This window comes from Oncorhynchus mykiss, chromosome 23 (genome assembly GCF_013265735.2).
Source record: "Oncorhynchus mykiss isolate Arlee chromosome 23, USDA_OmykA_1.1, whole genome shotgun sequence".
NCBI classification, from domain to species: Eukaryota; Metazoa; Chordata; class Actinopteri; order Salmoniformes; family Salmonidae; genus Oncorhynchus; species Oncorhynchus mykiss.
This window is the reverse complement of record NC_048587.1, coordinates 19872043-19883020: the sequence shown is the minus strand read 5'-3', so window position 1 is coordinate 19883020 and position 10978 is coordinate 19872043. Positions and strand designations below refer to the sequence as shown.

General features: G+C 41.6%; 1 long non-coding RNA gene across 1 annotated transcript; it reads left to right on the top strand.

The window, feature by feature from the left end:
- The first annotated feature begins 1869 nt into the window (after positions 1–1869).
- On the top strand, positions 1870–4000 carry LOC110503056. Its single transcript, XR_005039163.1, has 3 exons — positions 1870–1928; positions 2359–2453; positions 2949–4000. It is a non-coding gene; the product is annotated as an uncharacterized LOC110503056 (long non-coding RNA).
- Positions 4001–10978: the final 6978 nt, after the last annotated feature.

Genomic DNA, 10978 nt, shown 5'->3' with positions numbered 1-10978 from the left:
TGTTGTCGTGCCCTCATCATGACTGTGTTGGTGTGTGTGGACCATGATAGATCCTTGGTGATGTGGACACCGCAGAACTTGAAGCTCTCGACCCTCTCCACTAGAGCTCCGTCGGGCCACCATGCGGTCTTGTGAAAGTTAACCTGTTTAAAGGTTTTGCTCACACCTGCTCGTCAAACATCTCATTCCAAAATCATGGGCATTAATTTGGAGTTGTTCCCCCCCTTTGCTGCTATATCAGCCTTCACTCTTCTGGGAAGGTTTTCCACTACATTGCTGTACCGACTTGCTTCCATTCATTAGTGAGGTCAGGCCATGATGTTGGGCGATTAGGCCTGGCTCGCAGTCAGCGTTCCAGTTCATCCCAAATGTGTTTCATGGGGTTGAGGTCAAGGATCTGTGCAGGCCAGTCAAGTTCTTCCACGCCGATCTTGACAAACCATTTTTGTATGGACCTCGATTTGTCCACAGGGGCATTGTCATGCTGAAACAGGAAAGGGCCTTCCCCACAAAGTTAGAAGCACAGAATCATCTAGAATGCCATTGTATGCTGTAGCATTAAACTTTCCATTCACTGGAACTAAGGGGCCTAGCCTGAACCATGAAAAACAGACCATTATTCCTTCTCCACCAAGCTATACAGTTGTCCCTATTCATTTGGGGCATTCTCCTTGTACTGCCAGATGGTGAAGCGTGATTCATCACTCCAGAGAACGTGTTTCCACTTGCTCCAGAGTCCAATGGCGGCTAGCTTTGCACCACTCCAGTCAACGCTTGACATTACATATGGTGATCTTAGGCTTGAGTGCGTCTGTTCAGCCATGGAAACCCATTTCATGAAGCTCCCAACGAGCAGTTCTTGTGCTGACGTTGCTTACAGAGGCAATTTGGAATCGGTAGTATGTGTTGCAAACGAGGACAGACTATTTTTACGCGCTACACGCTTCAGCACTCAGCTCAACAGGACACCTGTTGTGTGAGGTTGTGTGGCCTATCACTTTGCAGCTGAGCCGTTGTTGCTCTTATGCATTTCCACGTCACAATAACAGCACTTACAGTTGACCAGGGCAGAAATTTGACAAACTGACTTGCTGGATAGGTGGCATCCTATGACGGTGGCACATTGAAAGTCACGGAGCTCCTTAGTAAGGCCATTTTACTGCCGATGTTTGTCTATGGAGATTGCATGGTGGTGTGCTCTATTTTATACAACTGTCAGCAACAGGTGTAGCTGAAATAGCCAAATCCACTAATTTGAAAAGGGTGTCCACATACCTTTGTATATATAGTGTACTGTACGGCGTTACTCTGGACCCTGATCTCTCTTTTAACGAACATATCAAGACTGTTTCAAAGACAGATTTTTCCATCTAGGTAACATTGCAAAAATCTGAAACATTATGTCCAAAAATGATGCAGAAAAATGTATCCATGCTTTTGTTACTTCTATGTTAGACTACTGCAATGCTCTACTTTCCGGCTTCCCGGATAAAGCACTAAATAAACTTCAGTTAGTGCTAAATACGGCTGCTAGAATCCTGACTAGAACCAAAAAAAAATTATCAAATTACTCCAGTGCCAACCTCCCTACACTGGCTGAAGACTCATCTCTTCAGTGGGTCATATGATAGAGTGTAGTCTGGCCCAGGAGTGTGAAGGTGAACGGAAAGACTCTGGAGCAACGAACCGCCCTTGCTGTCTCTGCCTGGCCGGTTCCCCTCTTTCCACTGGGATTCTCTGCCTCTAACGCTATTACAGGGGCTGAGTCACTGGCTTACTGGTGCTCTTTCATGCCGTCCCTAGGAGGGGTGCGTCACTTGAGTGGGTTGAGTCACTGACGTGATCTTCCTGTCTGGGTTGGCGCCCCCCCCTTGGGTTGTGCCGTGGCGGAGATCTTTGTGGGCTATACTCGGCCTTGTCTCAGCATGGTAAGTTGATGGTAGAAGATATCCCTCTAGTGGTATGGGGGCTGTGCCCCCCCCCATGGCTTCGTTTAAGCCGCATTTTCCCGGTCTTGGGCATTACGGCCTGGTCCGGGGTGAGCGTGTGCTGTGATTCCGACTCGTTGAAGTAGAAATCCTCATTCAAATCTAGGTTAGTGATTGCTGATCTGATGTCCAGAAGCTATTTTCGGCCATAGAAAACGATGGCGGAAACATTATGTACTAAAACAGTTAAGATCAGCTAAAAAAAAAAACACAAAATAGCAGAATTGGTCAGGAACCCGTAAAACGGCTGCTAGCCATTGCAGCGCCATTCCCTGTGTCAATTAATCACGGATAAAGGAAAACTGCGATGCGCGATGTTTATGCTGGTTTGGAGATGATTAACAGTGTTGTTTCTGTCGCTCTCCAACAGTGTCCCACATGGTCATTGAAGAGGTCAACAGCATTCAAGAGAATCTGGACATAGAGAGGCCATGCAGACACAGTGTGGAAGCCATGACCTCCAAGGTAGATCAGCCTAATGAGCATTGCCCTTTGTTTTCTTCCAATTCTAACTTTTGTATGCTCACAATTCTTCCCTTACACCAAATACTTTCTGTGGTAAAATTGGTCCTGTAATCCAGTGCACAATTATTGTTGTGAAATGCTTGCCAAACTTCTATGTCTAATCATTACCAACAAATGTTTTTGGACAGAAGCCTGGCAGTTCTGTACAATACCTTCTCCTTCTCCTCCTCCTTCTCCTCCTCCTAACAGTCCAGTCCAATTTGAGCTTTACCAAAGAAATATATATCTATATAAATTGCAAACATTTAACCTTGTAGCAGCATGTTATACAATGTGTGAGTTCTTTGTAGATTTACACGTGTGTGTGTGTGTGTGTGTGTGTGTGTGTGTACTTGCGCATGTGTGTATGAGCGCATGTGTGTATGAGCGCTCACGTGTTTTTGTATGATTAATTAATTGGCTTACCATTTGAATCTGGTTGTTGTGGTCTTACAGGTTTGGATAACCACATAGGAAGACAGAAAGAGGGAGAGAAGGATAAGAGAAGGTCTAGCAGATGAATCAAAGCCATTCTTCAATTAAAAAAAAAGGGGAGAGAAAAAGATGTTGCTTACAACAACCATGGAGAGAACAGCATTATAAAAGCGCTCCAATATGGGTCAGACCAGCCTTGTAAAGGGGTCTTTGTTCTCTTCTCTCTCTGGTGAAAACAATGCAAGAGAAAAATGAAGACATCTCTTTTCTTACTGTGATAAATGGGCTTTACTGGAACATCATAAAATGAATCTTCCAGAATGAACTAAAATATCAGAGAACCTTGAATGCTGTGTCACTGTATAATCCTCTATTGTTCACGCAGGGGACATACAAGTCTAAAGGACAGCCTAAACACAGAGTAAAGAATTTAGAACACATGATTACAAATGCATTGTTGTCAATTACAACCACCTGGAAATATTGTACTGTTTTCCCGTGAAATGTTTTTTCTTGTCAAATGATGAGCTTCCCTTATATTTAGGCACTACCTTTGTAGTGCCTCTCAAACCTCTCCTCGGGTATCCCCAGATGTTTCACCATTTTGTTCTAGCCTTGAACTAGCTCACCTGATCAAGAGCTTGATGATTAAATCAGGCATAGATCTCCGTAGGCACAGCCTACCTTCTATGGTTTTGTCATAGTGCTCTGCACACCACTTTAGTCTGACAAACAGTTTTTCCCAATACAAGGAGTATGTGTGAGGTGGTAGACATCTTAATAGGATACTGTGAGATCCAACTAATTCATTATTTTTTCCAATATGGAAGGTATTAGGATATAGTGTGAAAAATAAATAATAGAAAATGAATTAAATGTGTTTGAATCCAAAGAAAGTGCCATTTTGAAGATGACAGCATTGTCAGCTCATTTACATTTAAATTGAACACAACATATTTTGGTAGGTCTCATGTAAAAAGACAGCCAAACTGACTTCTGTGAGTCATTTGTTTCATTTTCTTGAGCCCAGCGCTGGTAATTCTGACTGCTAACAGCACCCAAGGAAAAAAAAAGTTATATCAAAATCTTAAACTCTCCAACATTTTAAATTAAAAATCCATAATAGCGGGTACTTACAATTTACCACCAGTCAAATCACAACAGCGTTTAGTGTTGATGTTTGATCAAAGAAGATGAGGGGGCCATGATTTTGTAATGGTGACCTCTGAAACGCCTCGTATAGCCTGCCTGCAAGCCACACTGATTTCTCTGAGTATGTAATTTCATAATAATCTGCTATTGATGAGAACAAATTTATCAAAGACTGTGATTCTGTGTTATGTATTGTTGATTGCATTTTTTAAAAGATGCACTTCGAAGAGCACCATCGGAAAATGGAATTGCTGCAATCTGCCCTGACTGGGATGTCATTAATAAATGCTTCTATTATAGCTCTGCTTTTTTCTCTCTCACCACACTCTCCGTCTGAAATGACATCAAGAAATGTGCATCATCTGCACCCCTTTTCTTTCCTTAGGCTTCATTAGTCTTTACTTAGTAGTAGTATCCATAATTGACACATATGGCCATCTTGATGATAGAACTTTAGAATTTGAACGTCTCATACTGGTAGTTCAATATGGGTGACTTAGGTTGAATTGATGAAATTGTATGGAATTTGAAAAGAAAAAGGACACAAAGTCCAAAGTGCCATAGGAATGGGGGATGTAAATACATTTGTTTCATGAATCAATGTGAGTAAGGCCTTTCCCCCTGGCTCTTTCTAACGCCATGGCTGTTATTTCACACCTGATTATTGCTTGTGCATCCTTCCGCGATGCCACTTACAGGTACAGTGTGATTAAATGGATGATGAATGAGAAAATCGGACCAACATTTTATCTGGCATCTTGTGCCACATTGTCTATTATCTGCTTTCCTTCCCATCTGTTTCCTATGAAATGTTCTTGAGATGCTATCTAAAAAATACATGTATATACATAAAAAAATACTTACATTTGTGTTATATGAATTACTCCGTTTTGCCTTATCTAAGTGAATTGCTTGCATATGGAATATGCCATGAGCTGCAAGCCACTAACAAGTGAGATTCAATCAGTGTTTAAACCTACTTATTGTGGTTCTGAGCCAGAATTCTGCTTATATCATTTTATTTTTACCAGGTAAGTTGACTGAGAACACAATCTCATTTACAACAAATTATTGAGTGCACTGTATCAGCAGAATTGACAGTGCCCTACAGCAAGGGCTTTTTAGTAATGAATATAGGCTACAAGAGAGACAGGGCAGTTCAACTATTACAAACAGCCTATGTGAATGCAGCCGTACACACAGCTGTCTTAACAAAATAATGCAAACTAAATGCTGAAAGTAGTAGCATAGTTATTCATGCATGCATGCAAAAAAAAAAATACTGAATAGCAGTTTAGCTTAGGATACCGACACAACTGCGAAAGCAAATGAATGAATGTGAACAAAATCGATAAAGGCAAGACACAATCTATATTTAGGCTAGTTACATTAACTTCTTGGTGACGGGGCAGTATTTTCACGTCCGGATGAAAAACATGCCCAAATTCACCTGCCTGCTACTTATCCCCAGAAGATAGGATATGCATGTTATTAGTAGATTTGGATGGAAACACTCTGAAGTTTCTAAAACTGTTTGAATCATGTCTGTGAGTATAACATAACTTATTTAGCAGGCAAAACCCAGAGGACAAACCATTCAGATTATTTTTTTTTGAGGTCACTCTTTTCAGTGAGATTTCATTGGGAATCCAGAGTTCTAAGGGACCTTCTTCGAGTTCCTATTGCTTCCACTAGATGTCAACAGTCTTTAGAAATTGGTTGAGGTTGTTCCTTTGTGTAATGAACAAGTATGGCCATCTTGAACGAGGGTCACTTGAAGTGTACTGTTAGATCGAGGCGCGTGGCCAGAAAGCATGCTTCAGTTTGATTTCTTCCTGTATTGAACACAGATCATCCCGTCTTCAATTTTATCGATTATTTACGTTAAAAAATACCTAAAGTTGTATTACAAAAGTAGTTTGAAATGTTTTGGCAAAGCTTACAGGTAACTTCTGAGATATTTTGTAGTCACGTTGAACCAGTGTTTTTCTGGATCAAACGTGCCAAATAAATGGACATTTTGGATATATATCGACGGAATTAATCGAACAAAAGGACCATTTGTGATGTTTATGGGACATATTGGAGTGCCAACAAAAGAAGCTCGTCAAAGGTAAGGCATGAATTATTCTTTATTTCTGCGTTTTGTGTCGCGCCTGCAGGGTTGAAATATGCTTTTCTCTCTTTGTTTACGGAGGTGCTATCCTCAGATAATAGCATCGTTTGCTTTCGCCGAAAAGCCTTTTTGAAATCTGACATGTTGGCTGGATTCACAACAAGTCCACCTTTAATTTGCTATCTTGCATGTGTGATTTAATGGAAGTTTGATATTATAGTAATTTATTTGAATTTGGCGCTCTGCATTTTCCGACGCTAGCGTCCCACATATCCCATAGAGGTTAACAGTAAACAAACGATGTAAACAAAAGCAGAATGGAGATCAAAATAACCAAAACATAGCCTACAGCCAACTAGAGTGAGATGCAGCCTTGCATAGCTGTCTTGTCAAATAAATAGGCCTATACAGCCCCCCCTTCAAACATGGAAAATCATGCTGCTCGGTCATGAGATAAGCAACATTTTGTGATATGGCACAATACACTTCTGTGAATCAAATTCGACCCACGTAATCATTTAAGCAATGCCAGCCTATCATAAATACGTACAGTTCCATTTACAGCAACGATAACCAATAGGCTACCAAGAAAACCATAATAGAATGTATCTATTTCTATGATGAAAAATACCGATTTGTAGTTATACCCAGGGGTGTCATTTGGGTTATTGCATTGGAATATATAGAATTTTGCTTATATCACACTATACCACTATAAACATAAAAGTTAAAATGTTTTTGACCAAGAAGTGACAGGTTCGATGGCACAAAATCTCAGCTGTGCATTATCATAACCGTGGACAGCGCCCTACACAATAAACCAAGATTTTGATAAAAACCAACCAGCTAGATTGAAACAATTTTACCTTTTCAATGCAGCCTCCTTGATGCTCTGTGGACCTTCCTGAGTAATCGATCATTCCATTCTCCCCGAAATCCTCTTGTAAGATCCCCCTCAAATGTCAGTTGGATTAGGTGAGCTTTCCTTGGGTGTAGCATGCTTCTTCTTTGTTGACTGAACACGTTTCTGAAAAATGGAAAATAGGGCACACAGGGCGTCCAACCAGTTGGTTCTTGGGTTCGCAGAATCGTTCTGACATTTCACCAATGACGCATCCAAAGTGCTGAAGAACACTCAGTCTCTTCTCCTATGTCCTGCTGGCCTACTGTACTGTCCACCACGTATTGCTGGAGATTTGTTACTTACATAACGTTGTCGTTTGCTTGGAGCTGTTGGTGGTGCATCAACTCTTTTGGTACTATCAATAGCATTCTTCCAGGTAGAATACCCATCTTGGGTCAAGGCCTTGTCTGTGTTAGCATTGGACCCAACACAGAATTTTCAACATGGGAAGCATGCCACATCTGCAGTAACCGAGTATTCCAGCCACTCTCTTCCTATGAACCAGTTGCTATTAAATTAAAGATTTTGGAGAGAAAAAAGAACTGGAAAACCTGTGGCTATGGTAGGATTCTAGGTTAACTTGGGTTCGCTCCCCTGTTTCAGGAACAGTCAGAGGTGGAGGTGGCTGTGGAGCCATTATACTGACAGCACTTGTGGGGGTGGGTATGCTCTGCACACGGAACTAGCTGAACTCGGCAGCATCATCACTGCTGTGCTAGGCGGTGGTTTGATGCTGCTTCTGCTGCTCATCGCTGTCCTTCTTCTCCTTTGTTTGGGTACTTTGGCGAAGCAGATTTCTGATATCTATCGTGACAGATTAGCTGGTTCGAGCTAGCTAAATAGGCTACGGCTAATAACACTAAAGCTTTTTACAGTTTGCTAAGAAGCTAACTACACTCGGTAGTGGTGGGGCGCCGAGACAGAATTGAGTGAAGCAACTTCAAAGGTAAACTTGACCGCTCCCTTATAAATGAAGACCAAACCAGGCATATCATGTTGTTCAATTAGCCTACCACAGCGATAAGAGCTGAAAGCGTATTTTCCCGCTTTTTTTGGAAACCCAAAGGAACCATACTTGACTGCCAAGTTGCTTTCCATAGCCCCCTTACACACACCACACCGTGCCCTGTCCATTGTGCTGACACAGCGCATTGGAGTTGCAGATTTTTTTTGAGCCAAGCTGTCGCTCAATCATTTAAACTATTTGCTATTTTGATATAGGGACAATAAAATTAAACTGAGGGGGCTCAATTTTGAACTGAGGGGGCTATGCCCCCTTTAGCCCCCTCGTGAAGCCGGGCCCGTTCTGTGCAATATGAGCTTCAGGAACCAGAACATCATGACAGTTTACTATAATATAACTATAATAGTTTGACCATAATTGAATACTATTGACATACCATCAGAAAGATGAGAAATCCCAAAGACAGTAAATCCAAAGCACCAGGTTCTTTCTATGTGAAAGAGTTCAGTCAGCCTCCTCTGCATCTATTTCTCTCTCTCTCTCTCTGTTAAAAAGGCCATTACAGACCACAATTTAGTCCTCCAATTACCTTGCTGGTGTCTGCCTACTGGGTATGACTTATCTGATAAAGAGGAGGAAATGGACACATGGAAGCAGAGCTATCAACAAAAAAGTGTTTGCTATGGTACTGTGTGTTGATACAACATGTAAGTAGCCACATTTCTTTTTTTTTCATTTTTGGAAGATTTTATTTGATATTTTATACACAATACAAAACATACACATACAAACATCAACTTGATTACACCTGCCCAGAAGCACGAGTACACACCTCCATCTCCAGTGCCCGCATCACTTTTTGTCACATGGCCTCAAACTGCAGCATTTTGTTTCTCTCTGTAGCCTGCACACTTAACATTTTTAGATAAGCATTTGAATTTTCCATTCAAATAAAATAAAATACAATTTTATTTGTCACATGCTGAATACAACAGGTGTAGACCTTACTGTGAAAGTCTTACTTGCAAGTCCTTAACCAACAATGCAGTTTGAGAAATAGAGTTAAGAAAATATTTACGAAATAAACTAAAGTAAAAAAAAATATTCAATCAAAAAGTAACACAAGACATATAGATAACAATAACGAGGCTATATACAGGGAGTACCGGTACAGAGTCCATGTCAATGTGCGGGGGTACAGGTTAATCGAGGTCATTTGTAAAGTGACTATGCATAGATAATATACAGCGAGTAGCAGCAGTGTAAATAAAAGGGAGTAGGGGGGGTCAATGTAAATATTCCGGGTGGCCATTTTATTTAGTTTAGTTGTTCAGCAGACTTACGGCTTGGGGGTAGATGCTGTTAGACTTGGCCCTGCGGTCCTGCTTGTCGTGCGGTAGCAGAGAGAACAGTCTATGACTTGGGTGACTGGAGTCTTTGACAATTTTTGGGCCTTCCTCTGACACCGCCTAGTATATAGGTCCTAGATGTCAGGAAGCTTGGTCCCAGGGATGTACTGGGCCGTACGCACTACCCTCTGTAGCGCCTTATGGTCAGATGCAGAACAGTTGCCATACCAGGCTGTAATGAAACCGGTCAGGAAGCTCTCAATGGTGCAGAACTTTTTGAGGATCTGTGGACCCATGCCAATTCTTTTCAGTCTCCTGAAGGGAAAAGGCGTTGTCGTGCCCTCTTCACAACTGTCGTGGTGTGTTTGAACCATGATAGTTTGTTGGTGATGTGGACACCAAGTGACTTGATATTCTTGACCTGCTCCACTTCAGTCCCATTGATGTTAAAAGCCTGGGTTTTCTGCACGTTAACACTAGAAGCTTATTACCTAAAATGGATCAATTGAAAGTGTGGGTTCACAGCTCCAATCCAGATGTGTTGGTCATTACTGAGAAGTTGTTCAGGAAGAGTGTTTTGAATACTGCTGTTAACCTTTCTGGTTATAACCTTTTTCGGCAACACAGATCTTCCAAAGGTGGGGGAGTGGCAATCTTTACCAAGGATTACCAAGTCTGTCCCCAAACAATTTCATTTGCTGGTTTTAAGCATTACACTTTCAAATAGCTCTTTGTTCACTGTTGCTGGGTGCTATCGTCCTCCATCAGCACCGGCCTGTACCATACAATACCTGCCCTAATAAGCTCTCTCCTGGCCCCTTAAACTGAGTCTAAATTGCTACGTGATCTAAACTGGGACATGCTTAAACCACCTGACCAAGCCCTAAAGCAATGGGACTCCCTAAATCTTTCTCAGATTATTACCAATTCCACAAGGTATGACTCCAAACACCCAGAAAAGGCTACTCTCCTCGATGTTATCCTCACAAATACTCCTGATAGGTATCAGTCTGGTGTTTTCTGTAATGACCTTAGTGATCACTGTTTTACAGCTTGTGTTTGTAATGGCTGCTTAGTGAAACAACCTGTCCTAATTTGTCATAGATGCTTGCTAAAAAATCTTAATGAGCAAGCATTCCTTCATCAACTTGCTTCTGTAAAATGGCATAGAATCAGCTCGATCCCCTCTGTAGAAGACGCTTGGACCTTCTTTTTTTATATTGAGAATTAAAAATAGGTTCAGCTGCTGGTTCGACCGGGATCTTGCAGAGTTACTCCACCTCAAGAATTGCATTTGGCAAAAGGCTCGGCACACGCATACTCAGGCTGACTGGCTATCGATCAGGCAAATGAGAAATAAGTGCACTCAGATTATCTTGAGGGCCAAAGTTAGTTACTTTAAGGAGCAGTTCTCTCTCTGTGGGTCTAACCCAAAGAAGTTCTGGAAAACGGTTAAAGACCTGGAGAATAAACCCTACTCCTCACAGCTGCCCATCCCTTAATGTTGATGATATGGTTGTTACTGACAAGAAGCACATGGCTGAGCTCTTTAATCACAACTTCATC